This window comes from Triturus cristatus, chromosome 8, assembly GCF_964204655.1.
Source record: "Triturus cristatus chromosome 8, aTriCri1.1, whole genome shotgun sequence".
NCBI lineage: Eukaryota > Metazoa > Chordata > Amphibia > Caudata > Salamandridae > Triturus > Triturus cristatus.
The window spans coordinates 728,247,607-728,267,777 of record NC_140591.1 but is presented as its reverse complement, the minus strand read 5'-3'; positions in this window follow the sequence as shown (position 1 = coordinate 728,267,777).

Sequence of the window (20,171 nt, the reverse complement as noted above, 5' to 3'; positions counted from 1 at the left end):
TGAGGATAAATGCAAGGAGACTCAAAGGCCCGTACCAAAACATACTAAACTGCTGAAATAGCAATGCGTGGCATATCTTAAAAGTAAGACAAGGGAGATGTTTGCCAACCATCACATCAGTTCAGTAAAACAGAGATGTGCAATGTGTGGAACATGTATTTCATAATGCAAGCACAAATGGTTGTGGATCTATATATATATTTTAAATATAATGCAATGGTGGTGTTGGGTAGGAAATCTTCCCTGCATGGTAAGAGTTTTTTACCCCTACCCTGAGTATCCAACTGCATTGTTGTCTGGATCAATAATGCTGGTATATTCCCGAAGGGGAACATGAAATATGCGTGTGTGCCAAGACATAGGCCTGTGGTCTTGTTGTACTAGGAGGGGCACCTAAAGATTTACCCTCGTAGTTGTGGTACTCTACTGCCTTTGCCGGGAGTAAGACACCATAAGCATGGGGGTGGCAGCATACCGTGTAGTGATCAGCAGTAGTGAACATGACCAATCAACTCTGGGCCACTCAAGTGTACCCTACAGGCTCACTCACCTCATCTAAAGTTCTCCTGCTGCGTGTTCAACTTCCCCCTGCTCACCATCAGATTGATCTGGAAGTGTATGCGTGATAAAATCATGTGCTAAATGCATGTGCCTGTGCAAGACATACACTACACATAGGGTGGAATGTGGAACAGTGTGTACATGGTTAATGTGTGTGTGCTGGTAGTGTGTGTTCAAAGTGACTAACTAGTAAAGTACAAAGTGGCTGTAGCGCTGAAAAATGTGAGCAGACTGAGTGTGTGCACTGCATGTTAATATACTGATGGTAGCATTATATTTGTAGATCACAGTACTGGGCCTTGAATGTGCTGTGACTGTACACTGAATGCAGAAGTGCCTGTACTGCTACATGGAGGACCTTGGGTTCCTTTATGGGTAAGTTTCTAGCTGCCTGCGGAAAACATGAGGAGTAGAGGAATCTGACCAGACCGAATTTGATAGTACATCAAAGCTTCAAGATGGGTGGGACATATACTGGAGTATGGGAGAGCCAGTTTGTCTCTGTGCTTACCTTAGTGTGTTATGAAAAAGTTATAGATCCCAAGAAAGGGGTCTGGACATATTTCAGGAAGAGATAGATTGGGCTGAATAGGAAACATAGAAGAGTGGGGCAGAGGGCCCAGAGACAACCTTTGAATGCATATGCAGGTGTGTACCCCGGTAACTCTGGTTCGTGAAGTACTTCTTGCCATTGATACAGGCTGCAGGGGGAAAGGTCAGCCAACAGTACCATCCAAAGATCAGAAGGATCAGTAAGAGCCAATGCATTGGTACCTGAGCAAGGTGGCCTATGAGGAGTCCTCCATCTCCCAAATCAAACATCGTTGGGTGGATATCATAGCCTGGGAAGCATGTGTTGTGGATCATCTGGGATTGGACATTGGAGGTTCCGTAGGTATGAATTAATGTACCATCCATATGTGTTAATGTAGCTATCTTTGTTAAGGTACATATCAATATCAATATTTATTTGCGATGTGGAAATGCCTTGTGGCACACAAGACAAAACAGAGTGACTCTACATGACAGATGTATCAAACTACCACAGAAAGGAGCACACCTGACATAAATTCAGTGTTGTCTTACAGGGAGTTACCACACTTAATGCTAAGTAGCCCTTTGTCCAAATAAGGGTTACCATTTAGCAATTTCCAGCACTGAAGAAGGTTTGTGCTTGTAAATGTATTTGGATTAATCACTTATTGTTGTTTTCACTCACTCATGATGCAAACACTGTACAATTTGTGGCTATATTAGTCCCTATGGCTAGAATAACAATGAAGATCCTAATCCACACTGCACAAGTTATTGGGTTCATCTGTGTGGCAAGGCTATCATGGATGTACCAAGGGACACACCTATCAAATATTCATGCAGGACAGCAAAGCACAGCATGTCACCATGCGTGAAAGTAAGACAGCAGGACACAGAACCCTTGGAGTGGGTGAATGTGACTACAGGGATGTGTCCCACCAGCCCATATAATGCGATTGGAAATACTTTGGTGGCAAGGCACACTGGCATGCCTCCCCATTAGACGCTCAGGCAAGTAGGCCAGCCTCACTTTATGCATGTTTATGCATGTAATAAACTTGTGGTTAACAAAACGATGTAACACATGAAACTAGGTGGCTCATAATTATAACAAGATGATTGAGGAAACAGGGTTGTCTCTCAGTCCTGATAAAACCATGGGACCCCGTGAGGGCAATTAAAAGAAGGTGAAACATTTAAACTTTCCAGAGGGTATAGGAATAGTAACCCTTAACATATTTTAACCATATCAGTGTTACCAAAAATAAAGGAAAACTGGAGTAACCACTGAGTATTGTTAAATATACTCTCCCCAATGTGTTCCCTGGAACATGGTCGAGCCCACCCTGGTTTATAGGGACCAGGGTGTGATCCGGTGACGAAGCGTGACACCAATTAAGTGTGTGAGGATTCTACTATATATATATATCCAAAGAAATCACCAATGCGTGGCTCCTGCAATCCAGGAATACAAAAATCACTCGAGCCGTGGCCTCTATCCAAAGTGCGATTTATTCAGTCGACACTACGTCCGATGCGTTTCGGAGTTAAACACACTCCTTCTTCACGGGCAGTTAGACTGTGTGTTTGTGATTACTAATAAAGTGCAACAATGGCGATCATGTGATATAGACTTAAAATAAATCTTTGATGTCATTTAACCATCTCAATAAAGTTTTAACATAATAATTCAACTTTATAAATCATTTAGTTAATCAAAAACCATTTTAGATCAATAGATAAAACAGGAAGAGCGTTTTATGTTAATCAGATAACAAACCAGAAGCAAACGATCATAACGCCGGTAATACAGGCTAAACAGTAATTCAATGTTGCAATGACTAGCATAATTGGAAATATATACAATCAAAGCAAGTGCATAGTAACACTTAAAATAATGTTGTAATGCCTCCAATAAGTATTTTGGAGGAATTAAAACTAGTAAAGAAAATACTTTTTTTCGAGCTGAGGTATCACTCGGATTCCGGCCGCGAACTCCTGTTGTTGCTAACAATTACAAAAGGAATAAGAGTGGAGTCATCTTGAGCACGGCCAGACATCATAATACCAACAAATATAGTACATCTATTATCGACATTTTCAAATCATGATTAGAGAACACGGCGAGCACGTAAAAGCCAGTAACCGCGTGCATTCAAGTAATCTGTTCGTTAACTTAATCCACATATAACCCAAGTGGGTGGAAGTAACTTAATAATATCTGGCATACATGGTTACTGCACTTAAGGCAACCACTAGATTATGGCTAATGGGCCATTACAATTTCTAAATCATATCATCATAATTAAATGTTACGCCCAAGTGGGCAAGTGTATAAGGCAACAAAGATATATTGTGAACAACAATATTTGCATCAACAGTTGATATTGTTCTTTCGATACTCCTCAATCATATAACAAAGATATATGCTTCTCATTCCTGTTTATGTATCTGTTAAAAAGTCAGAAATAGAGATGGTGTATTTAAAACCAAAAAAGGTGCATAAATAAAATCTAATAAAACACAAAAATCTAAAACACAGTAGTACGGATAATTTAGTCATGGGAGAAGATGTAGCAGCAATAAAAACAATTAAAAAATGTACAGATAATTCTTCATCAAGATTAAGTCAATTAGGGGCCATTGTGTTGAATCTGATAATAAGTCTAGATTCAAGTCTCCTGAGTTCAGCTGTTCTATTCCCACCTCTGACTCTCGGTGGAATACAATCAATGACAGCAAATCTCACAAGATTTGGATTACTTTTATGGAATTCATGAAAGTGTCTTGCAACAGGATAAGTTTTATCGTTCTTGTTGATAGCTCTGAGGTGCTCAAGGGCACGTTTTTTCCCTTTATGAATGGTACTGCCTAAATATTATTTGCCACAAGGGCATTTCAGGGTATAAATGGCATATTCAGTGTTGCACTTTACATGTTTTTGTATGATGAATGGTGCCATACTATTGCAAATTTTAATGGATTTAAGATTGCAACTAAATTTACATGCTTTACATTGATTGCATGTAAAAAATCCCCTTATATCATTGGTCTTTTTAGAGCTTGGGATCATGTTACTGCAGAGATAATCTCGTAATGATCGTGGTTTGCGAAATGTCAGGGATGGATATTCGCCTGCATGCTCACGTAGGTCATCATCATTTCTTAAAACCTCCCAGAATTGTTTGAGGCTTTTTCTTATCTCCCAAGCATGGGTATTATATTTAGTTATGAACCTTATAGGTTCCTTCTTTTCAGTTGTATTGGCAGTAGTAGTAGGGAAAATTAACTCATCTCTTTTGAGTTTATCTACTTTTGTGATAGTATCTTTGATGAGTGTCTTACTGTATCCTCGTGCCAGAAATCTTTCAGTTATTTGTACCTTTTCTGCCTGGTAACTATCATCGGAACTGTAGTTCCTTCTGGCCCTTAACAGTTCTCCGAAAGGAATACTGGGAATTAAACTCTTCAGATGGCAACTATTTGCGTGCAGCAAACTATTCCCAGCCGTGGTTTTCCTAAATAGTTTACTACAAATTTCAATATTGTTAGTTTCAAGTTTAAGATCCAGAAATTCAATGGTTGCTTTATTAGTTTTACTAGTGAACTGAAAGTTCAGATCATTAACATTGAGCATATCAACAAATTCTCGTGCCTCATTTTCTGTCCCATTCCACACGCAGAAAATATCATCAATGTATCTTAACCAGAGGACGGCATGGTCTAAAAATTGTCTGGTCTTATAGACACAATACACTAAGGAGCTGTAGAGGGTAAGCGCCAAACCGCCCTCCAGTCACTAACCAATAAATCAAATAGGGTTAGGCACTAAGGAGGGAAATGATTTCTGCCAGTGTTAAGGCCCCACAGAACTTCGAGACAATACTTATGTGTCTTCTACTACTGGTATTATATCCAGAAAATTGTGGTCCTATTCCCCTCAAACGTTAGAAGCAACAGGAAAAGAGTGAGTGGGCCCCTCACGTACGCACCACCAGGGAGGCTGCTAGCCTTTGTGGATGTCGTTTTTGAGCTTTCCGGCTTCCCCTCTATACATTCCAATATGGCCGCCATTGTAGCACTACAGCACGTAGGACTGCTGAGCCTTGCAGCGTGAGGCGTGGGTCGGGTGAGGGGCGGGTCATAGCGCGGTGAATATCAGATGCCGTCCGACACGAGAAGAGTGAAGCAGGGATGAGACACGGCTCGTCTAGTTGATGTTTGCGGTGATTTGGATACGAGGGAGCTTTATTCATCCTAAATCCTATATAAAGAGTGGTTTTTTGCCCATCTGAGGTGGTAGGGTCTGAACGGGGCAGTTTGTAGACAGATAGAGTTTCCCCGGGACACTACTTTAAATACGGATCACCTTGTTTTTTTTTTTAAAAACAATGCAGGGAGTTTGCGCAGAGACCTGGGCTTCTGGATTAATTACAGTAGATTGCCCGGGGGCATCGCGATCTCGTGTGCTAGAAGCGAGTCCCTATAAAGGATTGTGGAAAGCTCTGATGTTAAGAGCAAGGACCATATAATGAATGGAATGCGGCGCAGATACATTACACAGAGTGTACTATTGGGGGATGTGCATTCTGAGATACGTCTCTTTTTCCGCAGGTGCTTTATGAGCTGACAAGAGTGCTGCCGTAAAAAGCGGGGGTAAAGTTTTTAATTGAACCCCCAGTGGCTTAGTGGAGGCAGGTACGAATGCCCTCCGCCTCCCTATGGTAAATATTCCATTGGTGTGGTAACATGAGTAAGCACTGTACATTAATCTGTAACTATAATCACAGCTGGTTGGTGTATGCCAATTGACAATGAAACAGGACATGTTTGATTCTGTTTCTGGTTTTTATTCTTCAACAGCCCTCCCGCAACATACAAACATACTTCCAGTGAGGTGATTGAAACCCTTGCCATGACGAATTTGCCAGAACGAAGCTAAGTGGCAATGAAACATGTTGGCCTTCTTCACAAAGGTTTACAACATTGAGTGTTTTTAGTTTGAGTAGGCTCACCGATTTGAATAAAGAGGACACTGGTGATTTCTTGAGACGTATCAAAAATGTTCAGTTGAATGATGATTACTTACTAATGTGTATGGATGTAAATAGTCTGTATACTTGCATCCCACAGGAATTATGGATTCAGGCTTGCAGAACATTTTTAAAAGACAGACCACTTTCACTACTCTTCCATACTGAGATGCTCTTAGACATGATACAACTATTTCTAAGTAACAATTTCTTTCTTTTTGATAACTGTATTTACAAACAAATCCAGGGAGCGGCGATGGGAACCTGCTTGGCCCCCAACTTTGCAGGCTTGTACCTCGTCTGGTGGGAGGAGAAAGTTGTCTATAAGACCAGACAATTTTTAGACCACGCCGCCCTCTGGTTAAGATACATTGATGATATTTTCTGCGTGTGGAATGGGACAGAAAATGAGGCACGAGAATATGTTGATATGCTCAATGTTAATGATCTGAACCTTCAGTTCACTAGTCAAAGTAATAAAGCAAGCATTGAATTTCTGGATCTTAAACTTGAAACTAACAATACTGAAATTTGTAGTAAACTATTTAGGAAAACCAAGGCTGGGAATAGTTTGCTGCACGCAAATAGTTGCCATCTGAAGAGATTAATTCGCAGTATTCCTTTCGGAGAACTGTTAAGGGCCAGAAGGAACTGCAGTACCGATGATAGTTACCTGGCAGAAAACGTACAAATGACTGAAATATTTCTAGCACGAGGATACAGTAAGACACTCATCAAAGATACTATCACAAAAGTAGATAAACTCAAAAGAGATGAGTTAATTTTCCCTACTACTACTGCCAATACAACTGAGAAGAAGGAACCTATAAGGTTCATAACTAAATATAATACCCATGCTTGGGAGATAGGAAAAAGCCTCAAAATATACTGGGAGGTTTTAAGAAATGATGATGACCTACATGAGCATGCAGGCGAATATCCATCCCTGACATTTCGCAAACCACGATCATTACGAGATTATCTCTGCAGTAACATGATCCCAAGCTCTAAAAAGACCAATGATATAAGGGGATTCTTTACATGCAATCAATGTAAAGCATGTAAATTTAGTTGCAATCTTAAATCCATTAAAATTTGCAATAGTATGGCACCATTCATCATACAAAAACATGTAAATTGCAACACTGAATATGATATTTATACCTTGAAATGCCCTTGTGGCAAATATTATTTAGGCAGTACCATTAATAAAGGGAAAAAACGTGCCCTTGAGCACCTCAGGGCTATCAACAAAAAAGATAAAACTTATCCTGTTGCAAGACACTTTCATGAATTCCATAAAAGTAATCCCAATCTTGTGAGATTTGCTGTCAATGATTGTATTCCACCGAGAGTCAGAGGTGGGAATAGAACAGCTGAACTCAGGAGACTTGAATCTAGACTTATTATCAGATTCAACACAATGGCCCCTAATAGACTTAATCTTGATGAAGAATTATCTGTACATCTTTGAATTGTTTTTATTGCTGCTACATCTTCTCCCATGACTAAATTATCCGTACTACTGTGTTTTCGATTTTTTTGTTTTATTAGATTTTATTTATGCACCTTTTTTGGTTTTAAATACACCATCTCTATTTCTGACTTTTTTACAGGTACATACACAGGAATGAGAAGCATAGATCTTTGTTATATGATTGAGGAGTATCGAAAGAACAATATCAACTGTTGATGCAAATATTGTTCACAATGTATCGTTGTTGCCTTATACACTTGCCCACTGGGGCGTAACATTTAATTATGATGATATGATTTGGAAATTGTAATGGCCGATTAGCCATAATCTAGTGGTTGCCTTAAGTGCAGTAACTATGTATGCCAGATATTATTAAGTTACTTCCACCCACTTGGGATATATGTGAGTTAAGTTATCGAACAGATTACTTGAATGCACGCGGTTACTGGCTTTTACGTAATAGCCGTGTTCGCTAATCATGATTTTAAAACATCGATAATAGATGTACTATATTTGTTGGTATTATGATGTCTGGCCGTGCTGAGTTATATCTCAAGATGACTGCACTCTTGTTCCTTTTGTAATTGTTAGCAACAACAGGAGTTCGCAACCGGAATCCGAGTGATACCGCTGCTCGAAAAAAAGTATTATCTTTGCTAGTTTTAATTCCTCCAAAATACTTATTGGAGGCATTAAAACATTATTTTAAGTGTTACTACGCACTTGCTTTCATTGTATATATTTCCAATTATGCTAGTCATTGCAACATTGATTTACTGTTTAGCCTGTATTACCAGCGGTATGATCGTTTGCTTCTGGTTTGTTATCTGATTAACTTAAAACGCTTTTCCTGTTTTATCTATTGATCTAAAATGGCTTTGATGAACTAAATGATTTATAAAGTTGAATTATTATGTTAAAACTTTATTGAGATGGTTAAATGACATCAAAGATTTATTTTATGTCTATATCACATAATCATCATTGTTGCACTTTATTAGTAATCACAAACACACAGTCTAACTGACCATGAAGAAGGAGTGTGTTTAATTCCGAAACGCATCGGAAGTAGTGTCGACTGAATAAATCGCACTTTGGATAGAGGCCACGTCTCCAATGTTTTTTGTATTCCTGGATTGTAGGAGACATGCATTGGTGATTTGTTTGGATGTTGTGTGGGTGGCTACCCCTGCCGTGAGCCCACCATGCAAGAGGCTCGGGATAAAGCCAACGTTGGTGTTTGGATATATATATATTCACAGAAAAAACATAGGTTTCAGGAGTGTTAAAGTTAGCTGGCCATTTCACTCGTACAAAACCATAGAAATTCCTCAGTTATAGTTAGTTCTGCTAACTATAACCCGCGCACCCGCAATGCACTACTGATGATGTCACATATTGCATCATTCATGACATGGTCAGTGACATCACTGATGACATCACTGATGACATCTCAAATGACATCACTGATGACATCATCCAGTGAATGTAGTTTAGTTTGAAATTTAAATATGTATTATATATATATATACCATTCTGTATTGAAGATTGAGTGGATATATAACTGTCTGATGGAGGATTTAGTAGCTGTCTGACTGTTTAAGTGAGTAATTAAAAGTGTCTCACTTAATACATGGATTAGTAACTAAACTATGTCAATGTGTGCATCACTGTCTCTGTTGTTGTATAACATGCTGCATCAGTTGGTCACTAACTACATGAGTGTGTATATTAGTTATTGATTAGTTGGGTGAGTATTTGTATGGGACACTGAGTTTGTGTGTGGTTGGATGGGGTGTGTGTAACTCTATGCATAGATTTGTGAATGTTTGATTGACTAGGTGTATAGGATTAAGAGTGCATGTGGAAACAGTTGTTTGGGTGACTGAGTGTATTTATTTGTGTGTTGGTGAGCGAATATATGTTTTAGTTGTACATCTTCAACAGTTACTATGTGTTTGAATAAATGAGGTGTTGTTGGATAATTGTGTAAGTGAGTAAATGTAAGTGTGATTAATTTTTTTAATGAGTGAGTCGGATGACTGCATAACCGACTAAGATGACTGCTGATGTGTCAATGTCTATATATGTGTATAAGTGCATTTGATAGTGTTCTATTAATTAGTGATTGCATGTATAAATAATTCTGTTGTTGAATGGGTAGTTGCGTGTGTGGACTTAGGAATCAGTTAGTGGGTATGTAGTAACTGGTATTGGTGTGTCAATGGTTTCAAATATGGTACTCTGTATTTTACAATGAGTGATGAAAGGTTATACTAGTGTATGATGAGGTGTATCAGATTGTCACGTGAATGATGTCATCAGTGATGTCATCAGTGCTGTCATTTGAGATGTCATCAGTGATGTCACTGACCATGTCATGAATGATGACATATGTGACATCATCAGCAGTGTATTGCAGGCGCTAACTATAACTGAGGAATTTCTATGGTTTTGTACGAGTGAAATGGCCAGCTAACTATAACACCCCTGAAACCTATATTTTTTTCTGTGAATTTCGAGATGCTTGCGCAGTGGCGGGTCCCGCATGATGTCATATACGTGCTGGGGCGCGCTGGGTGAGCGACTCCAGCAAAAAAAAATTATGTTCCAAAATGATATGTATGTGTCTTTAATATACATATTAGGGCAAGAGATTATCTAAGATATTCATAAAAATAATATATTTGTACTTATAATAAACATATATTATTTTTAAATATATTTTCGCGAAGTCGGGTGCCTGTATCGTGAGTGCAGAGATTCAGGTCAGCCGGGCTGCTGTAGAGCCAGAGAAATCAGGTGAGCAGAGCCGTTGTAGAGCCAGAGAACCAGGAGAGCAGAGCTGCTCTAGAGCCTAAGGAGCAGGTCAGCAGAGCTGCTCAAGAACCAGAGACCCAGGTCAGCAGAGCTGCTCTAGAGCCAGTGACCCAGGTCAGCAGAGCTGCTCTAGAGGCCGAGAACCAGGGCAGCAGAGCTGCTGTAGAGCCAGAGAAACCAGGTCAGCAGAGCTGCTTTAGAGGGAGAGAACCAGGTCAGCAGAACTGCTTTAGAGTCAGAGAACCAGGTCAGCAGAGTTGCTCTAGAGCCAGAGAACCAGGTCAGCAGAGCTGCTTTAGAGCCATAGAACCAGGTCAACAGAGCTCTTTAGAGGGAGAGAACCAGGTCAGCAGAGCTGCTTTAGAGCCAGATAACCGGGTCAGCAGAGCTGCTTTAGAGCCAGAGAACCAGGTCAGCAGAGCTGCTCTAGAGGCAGTGAACCAGGTCAGCAGATCTGCTTTAGAGGGAGAGAACGACTCTCTACTACTCACTCTCTACTACTCTCTACTACTCACTCTCTACTACTCTACTACTCTCTACTACTCTCTCTACTACTCACTCTCTACTAATCACTCTCTACTACTCTACTACTCTCTACTACTCACTCTCTACTACTCTCTACTACTCACTCTACTACTCCCTACTACTCTCTCCCACTCACTCTCTACTACTCTCTACTACTCTCTCTCTACTACTCACCCTCTACTACTTCTCTACTACTCACTCTCTACTACACACTCTCTACTATTTTTTCTCTACTACTCGATCTCTACTACTCTCTACTACTCAACCTACTACTCACTCTCTACTACTCTCTACTACTCACTCTAGTACTCACTCTCTAATACTCTCTACTACTCCACTACTCTCTACTACTCACTCTCTACTACTCACTCTCTACTACTCTACTACTCTCTCTCTACTACTCACTCTCTACTACTCACTCTCTACTACTCTCTACTACTCACTCTCTTCTCTCTCTCTACTACTCACTCTCTACTACTCACTCCCTAATACTCACTCTCTACTACTCTCTACTACTCTCTCTCTCTGCTACTCACTCTCTACTACTCACTCTCTACCACTCACTCTTTACTACTCACTCTCTACTACTCACTATCTACTACTCTCTACTACTCTGTACTACTCACTCTACTACTCACTCTCACACTACTCTGCACTACTCACTTTCTACTACTCTATCTCCACTACTCACTCTCTACTACTCACTCTCTACTACTCACTCTCTACTACTCTCTACTACTCACTCTCTACTACTGACTCTACTTCTCTCTACTACTCACTTTCTGCTACTCTCTCTACTACTCTCTACTACTTACTCTCTACTCTTTATTACTCACTCTCTACTCTCTACCTCTCTACCTCTCTCTAGCTCTCTCTCTACTACTCTCTACCTCTCTACCTCTACCTCTCTACCTCTACCTCTCTACCTCTACACCTCTACCTCTACCTCTCTACCTCTCTCTACCTTTCTCTACACGCACACATATGCACATATATATATGCATATATATGCATATGCATATATATATATGTATGTGTATATATATATACAAACATATATTAACATATATAATCTGCATATCTATATAAATACAAATATAAATGCATGCATACATATGAATATACATATATGCATACATATGCATGTTTTTTACATGAAAGTTTGAAAAACACAAATACAAGCAAAGCTAAAAAGCCACCTAATTACAAACAGAATTGCTTTAACTTAAACGAGGACAAGACCTATTGCATATTCAATGCTTGTTTACTTTGGTTCCATCAAGAAGGCATTCAGATGTGTCACACATTTGCCAAAAATTCTGAATGGTAGCACTCTAGTTGGTCATTAGAGCACTGCAGTAAAGCTACTGCTCACTAGGGAAGTCTGCTGCTGGTATTCAAAGTGAATGTTTCAGTCTGCATGTCAGAATTTTTTTATGAAATAGAAGAGGATTTGAGAAGTCAAAATGTGCCCTAATTTTTCTTTCTGCAGCACTAATCATAATTTCTATGGCAAAATGAACCCCCTCATTTTGTTCCGTTGCAAATTAAATGTTTTCAGTGTTACCACTTTATTCCAATCAAGATGGCTTCGGGTGTGCCATACTGTTGTCATAAGTAAGACTGTTAGCGCTCTACTTGTTATTTATAACACTCTGGGACATCCTGTCATTGGGCTATACTTGGGCAACATCTGGGTGATATTTATGCTACATTTGGGCTCTTTTGTCTCTGGTGGCCATCTTGGGAGACTTATTCGTTATGAAGTTTCCTAATTTCCTCATTTACTACAGTCTCCTCAGTAGGAAATACTTTCAGTTTTTACTTTGATTCCATCAAGAAGGCATTCAGATGTGTCACACATTTGCCATAAATTCGGAATGTTAGCACTCTAGTTGCTTCTTAGATCACTGTAGTAAAGCTACTACTCACTCTCTACTACTCTCTACTACTCACTCTCTACTACTCTACCACTCTCTACTACTTTCTCTACTACTCACTCTCTACTAATCACTCTCTATTACTCTCTACTACTCACTCTCTACTACTCTCTACTACTCACTCTACTACTCCCTACTACTCTCTCCAACTCACTCTCTACTACTCTACTACTCACTCTCTACTACTCTCTACTACTCTCGCTCTACTACTCACCCTCTCCTACTCACTACACTACTCTCTACTACTCACTCTCCACTACTCACTCTCTACTACTTGCTCTCTTCTGCTCTCTGCTACTCACTCTACTACTCACTCTCTACTACTCATCTACTGTCTACTGCTCTCTCTACTACTCACTCTCTACTACTCTCTCTACTACTCACTCTCTACTACTCTCTACTACTCACTCTCTACTACACACTCTGTACTACTTGCTCTATACTAATCACTCTCTACTAGTCGCTAACACTCACTCTCTACTACTCCCTACTACTCACTCTACTACTCACTCTCTACTACTCTCTACTACTCACTCTCTACTACTCACTCTCTACTACTCTCTACTACTCACTCTCTACTACCCACTCTCTACTACTCTCTACTACACACTCTCTACTGCTCTTTACTACACACTCTCTACTACTCACTCTACTACTCTCTACTACTCACTCTCTGCTACTCTCTCTACTACTCTCTACTACTCACTCTCTACTCTCTACTCTCTATTACTCATCCTCTACTCTCTTCCTCTCTCTACCTCTCTACCTCTACCTCTCTACCTCTACCTCTCTACCTCTGCACCTCTACCTCTCTACCTCTCTCTACACACACACATATGCACATATATATGCATATTTATATATATGTATGTGTATATATACATACATATATAAACATATATATAATCTGCATATCTATATAAATACAAATATAAATGCATGCATACATATACATATATGCTTACATATGCATGTTATGTACATGAAAGTTTGAAAAACACCAATAAAAACAAAGCTAAAAAGCTACCTAATTAAAAACAGAATTGCTTTAACGTAAACGAGGGCAAGACCTGTTGCATTTTCAATGCTTGTTTACTTTGGTTCCATCAAGAAGGCATTCAGATGTGTCACACATTTTCCATAAATTCTGAATGTTAGCACTCTAGTTGCTCATCAGATCAGTGCAGTAAAGCTACTGTTCACCAGGGAAGTCTGCTGCTGGTATTCAAAGTGCATGTTTCAGTCTGCATGTCAGAATTTTTTAATGAAATAGAAGAGGATTTGAGAAGTCAAAATGTGCCCTAATTTTTCTTTCTCCAGCACTAACCATAATTTCTATGGCAAAATGAACCCCCTCATTTTGTTCTTTTGCAAATTAAATGTTTTAAGTGTTACCACTTTATTCCAATCAAGATGGCTTCAGGTGTGACATACTTTTGTCATAAGTAAGACTGTTAGCGCTCTAGTTGTTCTTTAGAACGCTCTGGGACATTCTGTCATTGGGCTATATTTGGACTACATCTGGGTGATATTTGTGCTACATTTGGGCTCTTTTGTCTCTGGTGGCCATCTTGGGAGACTTATTTGTTATTAAGTTTCCTAATTTCCTCATTTACTACAGTCTCCTTAGTAGAAAAACTTTCAGTTTTTTACTTTAATTCCATCAAGAAGGCATTCAGAGGTGTCACACATTTGCCATAAATTGAGAATGTTGCTTATAGATCACCTTCCAAACCTCAGTGGGAAAAGCAAAAGAAAATAGTTTTCTCTCAAACATGATTCATGATATCCCAGGAGAAGACTTTTTCACATGGTAAAATCACCTTAGAACACACCACAATTCCTAAAATGAGCATGGTACCATCAACAAATGATTTATAATGTAACTAAAGTCTTAAAACCTTCTATTAACTGCAATGCTTTTTAATGAGCTGCTATCATGTATATTGGTCCCAAGATGTCTGCCAACACTTCTTGGATGAAGTGCTGACAGCCAATCAGATCTCACGATGAGATGTGTGGTTAGGCTCCGCCCAGATATATATGTGATTTTACTTTTGATTTTTCAGGAACTACTGAACGGATTTACACCATTAAAGCAAAAGGCACGACTTTGAACCAAGGTCTACCTTTCTGCCAAATTTGGTGTAATTCCGTTCAACAGTTCGGGCTGCAGCTGCGACTAAAGGTCCCCATGGAAAATTGCATGGGGAAAACACGTTTTGGGACCCCCCTTTTTTCTCAGCCCCCGCTTGACGAATCACCACGAGACTTTCAGGATAGGAGCGGACTGGAGCGGGCCACGAGCTTTGAAAATTTTGCGAAGAATCATTAACCAGCGGCAAAGTTATTCCAAATAGAATGTTGCGGATTTCCTATGGATAATAGGTCCTAACTATAACTACCTACTGGCAAGAGCCTATATATATATATATATATATGTATATATATAGATATATATATATAAATATATGTTTACCAATGTGACCCATGGCTCGGCGCGCTCACCAACTGGTGCTCTACGTGGGGGTCGGATCCAGACCCAATTTAGTAAAACAGAGCAAGGAACGTGGCACTCTGGAACTGGTTTTGAGCATATGTTTGTTTCTTTTACAACCTCCACAAACAAACGCGTTTCAGCCCCTCAGCTTTTTTCACGGTTAGTATATATATATATTCCATCAAAAAAGGTTGCACCTTGTGGAAAAAGCCTCACTGCTGGGTTGAAAGTCCTCAAGTACAGCGTGGTAAGCAGCAAAGAGGGAATTGCACACAACCCCTACTCACAGCCAAACGCGTTTCAAGATTTACTTCCCTTGGTCACTGGCAACAAGAATCACTCGCTGAATGTTTGCAAAACCACCATTTTATTCACAGGTAAGCCCCGCCCACTGGCCTCCGGGCATTATGGTTACTGTGGTTTAAACGTATAACTACCAAATGGGCTCAACGAGTGTTCATAATAAAATAAAATAAAAACCCAAGTGGGTAGGTGATGGACAGTACTCAGCTCAATGGTGCCTTATTCCAAACACGCTGAAGGGACCCCACCAGTATGGAGTTGAAGAAGTCCTGAACTCGTAATCCGCTTCTATGGCGGGCAATTTCCGCGACCGGGCAGGCCGCTAACATTCCATCAAAAAAGGTTGCACCTTGTGGAAATAGCCTCACTGCTGGGTTGAAAGTCCTCAAGTACAGCGTGGTAAGCAGCAAAGAGGGTATTGCACACAACCCCTACTCACAGCCAAACGCGTTTCAAGATTTACATCCCGGGGTCACTGGCAACAAGAATCACTCGCTCAATGTTTGCAAAACCATCATTTTATTCAAAGGTAAGCCCCACCCACTGGCCTCCGGGCATTATGGTTACTGTGGTTTAAAAGTATAACTCCCAAGTGGGCTCAACGAGTGTTCATAATAAAATAAAATAAAAACACAAGTGGGTGGGTGATGGACAGTACTCAGCTCAATGGTGCCTTATTCCAAACACGCTGAAGGGACCCCACCAGTATCAAGTTGAAGAAGTCCTGAACTCGTAATCCGCTTCTATGGCGGGCAATTTCCGCGACCGGGCAGGCCGCTAACATTCCATCAAAAATGTTTGCACCTTGTGGAAAAAGCCTCACTGCTGGGTTGAAAGTACTCAAGTACAGCGTGGTAAGCAGCAAAGAGGGTATTGCACACAACCCCTACTCACAGCCAAACGCGTTTCAAGATGTACATCCCTTGGTCACTGGCAACAAGAATCACTCGCTGAATGTTTGCAAAACCACCATTTTATTCACAGGTAAGCCCCGCCCACTGGCCTCCGGGCATTATGGTTACTGTGGTTTAAACGTATAACTCCCAAGTGGGCTCAACGAGTATTCATAATAAAATAAAATAAAAACCCAAGTGGGTGGGTGATGGACAGTACTCAGCTCAATGGTGCCTTATTCCAAACACACTGAAGGGACCCCACCAGTATCGAGTTCAAGAAGTCCTGAACTCGTAATCCGCTTCTGTGGCGGGCAATTTCCACGACCGGGCAGGCCACTAACATTCCATCAAAAAAGGTTGCACCTTGTGGAAAAAGCCTCACTGCTGGGTTGTGCCGCCAGTAGGTAGTTATAGTTAGGACCTATTGTCCATAGGAAATCCGCAACATTCTATTCTCAATTTCTTTGGCGCCAATTGACGAATCTTCGCGAAATTTTCAAAAATTTTGGCCAGCTCCGGTCAGCTATCCAGAAGGGGGGTCCCAAAATGTGTTTTCCCCATGCAATTTTCCATAGGACCTTTAGCAGCAGCTACAGCCCGCACTGCTGAACGGAATTACACCAAATTTGGCAAAGAGGTAGTCCTCAGTTCAGACTCGTGCCTTTTGCTCAAATGGTGTCAATCAGTTCAGTAGTTTCTGAGAAAAATCTAAATCTAATTCACATATATATCTGGGCGGAGCCTAACCACACATCTCATCATGAGATCATCCAAGAAGTGTTGGCAGCCATCTTGGGACCAATATACATGATAGCACCTCATTAAAAAGCATTGCAGTTAATAGAAGGTTTTAAGACTTTAGTTACATTATAAATCATTTGTTGATGGCATCATACTCATTTTAGGAATTCTGGTGTGTTCTAAGGTGATTTTACCATGTGAAAAAGCCTTCTGCTGGGATATCATGAATCATGTTTGAGAGAAAAATATTTTCTCATGCTTTTCCCACAGAGGTTTGGAAGGTGATCTATAAGCTAACCTGAGAGCATATGTTCTGTAAATTCACATTATCTTTCTCAGTCATGTGAGAATGAAGTCTGACATTCTCAGTAAAACATGTACATCCAACAAGGGCAGAGACTGTCAGTTGATTCCTTTGTGTTCTACTGCAGCTTCCCAGAGTGTTCTAAAGAACAACTAGAGCTCTAACAGTCCTACTTATGACAAACGTATGGCACACCCGAAGCCATCTTGATTGGTATAAAGTGGTAACTCTTAAAACATTTAATTTAAAAAGGAACAAAATGAGGGGGTTCATTTTGCCATAGAAAGTATGATTAGGGCTGAATAAAGATAAATTAGGGCACATCTTGATTGACTTCTCAAATCCTCTTCTATTTCATAAAAAAATTCTGACATGCAGTTTGAAACATGCACATTCAGTACCAGCAGCAGACTTCCCTGGTGAGCAGTAGCTTTACTACAGTGATCTAATAAGCAACTAGAGTGCTAACATTCTGAATTTATGGCAAATGTGTGACACATCTGAATGCCTTCTTGATGGAATAAAAGTAAAAATCTGAAAGTATTTCCTACTGAGGAGACTGTAGTAAATGAAGAAATTTCATAACAAATAAGTCTCCCAAGATGGCCACCAGAGACAAAAGAGCCCAAATGTAGCACAAATATCACCCAGATGTAGCCCAAGTATAGCCTAATGACAAAATGTCCCAGAATGTTCTAAATAACAAATAGAGCGCTAACAGTCTTACATATGACAAAAGTATGGCACACCTGAAGCCATCTTGATTAGAATAAAGTGGTAACACTTAAAACATGTAATTTGCAAAGGAAAAATTATGACTAATGCTGCAGAAAGAAAAATTAGGGCACATTTTGACTTCTCAAATCCTCTTCTATTTCATTAAAGAATTCTGACATGCAGACTGAAACATGCACTTGGAATACCAGCAGCAGACTTCCCTGGTGAGCAGTAGCTTTACTACAGTGATCTAATGAGCAACTAGAGTGCTACCATTCAGAATTTATGGCAAATGTGTGATACATCTTAATACCTTCTTGAGGGAACCAAGTAAACAAGCATTGACAATGCAATAGGTCTTGCCCTCGTTTAAGTTAAAGCAATTCTGTTTGTAATTAGGTGGCTTTTTAGATTTGCTTGTATTAGTGTTTTTCAAACTTTCATGTACATAACATGCATATGTATGCATATATGTATATGTATGCATGCATTTATATTTGTATTTATATAGATATGCAGATTATATATATGTTTATACATGTATGTATATATATATATACACACATACATATATAAATGCAAATGCATATATCTGCATATATATATATGTATATGTGTGCGTGCAAAGAGAGGTAGAGAGAGGTATAGAGGTAGAGGTGGAGAGGTAGAGGTGGAGAGGTAGAGAGGTAGAGGTAGAGAGGTAGAGGTAGAGAGGTAGAGAGGTAGAGAGTAGAAGAGAGAGAGGTAGAGTAAGGTAGAGAGGCAGAGAGTTGAGAGTGAGTAATAGAGAGTAGAGAGTGAGTAGTAGTGAGTAGTAGAGAGTAGTAGAGAGAGTAACAGAGAGTGAGTAGTAGTGAGTAGTAGAGTGAGTAGTAGAGAGTAAGTAGTAGAGAGTGAGTAGTAGAGAGTAGTAGAGAGTGAGTAGTAGAGTGAGTAGTAGAGAGAAGTAGAGTAGTAGAGAGGGAGTAGTAGAGAGTATTAGAGAGTGAGTAGTAGAGAGTGAGTAGTAGAGAATGAGTAGTAGAGAGTAGTAGAGAGTGAGTAGTAGAGAGTGAGTTGCAGAGAAAGAGTAGTGGAGAGAAGTAGAGAGTGAGTAGTAGAGTGAGTAGTAGAGAGTTCGAGTGAGGGAGTAGTAGAGATTAGTAGAGAGTAGTACTAGAGAGAGTAGTAGTGAGTAGTAGAGAGTGAGTAGTAGAGAGTGAGTAGTAGAGAGAGTAGTAGAGAGTGAGTAGTAGAGAGTAGTAGAGAGTGAGTCATAGAGAGTGAGTAGTAGAGAGAGAGTAGTAGAGAGTAGTACAGTAGTAGATAGTGAGTAGTAGAGAATGAGTAGTAGAGAGTAGTAGAGAGTGAGTAGTAGAGTGAGTATTAGAGAGTAGTAGAGGAAGTCGTAGAGAGTAGTAGAGAGCGAGTAGTAGAGAGCAAGTAGTAGAAAGTGTGTAGTAGATAGTGAGTAGTAGGGAGTAGTAGAGAGACGTAAAGAGGGTAGTAGAGAGTAGTAGAGTAATAGAGAGTGAGTAGTAGAGTGAGTAGTAGAGAGTAGTTGAGAGCGAGTAGTAGAGAGAGTAGTAAAAGAGTGAGAAGTAGAGAGGGTAGTAGAGAGTAGTAGAGTAATAGAGAGTGAGTAATAGAGTGAGTAGTAGAGAGTAGTTGAGAGCGAGTAGTAGAGAGAGTAGTAGAGAGTGAGAAGTAGAGAGGGTAGTAGAGAGTAGTAGAGTAATAGAGAGTGAGTAATAGAGTGAGTAGTAGAGAGTAGTTGAGAGCGAGTAGTAGAGAGTGAGTAGTTGAGAGTGAGAAGTAGAGAGTAGTAGAGAGCGAGTAGT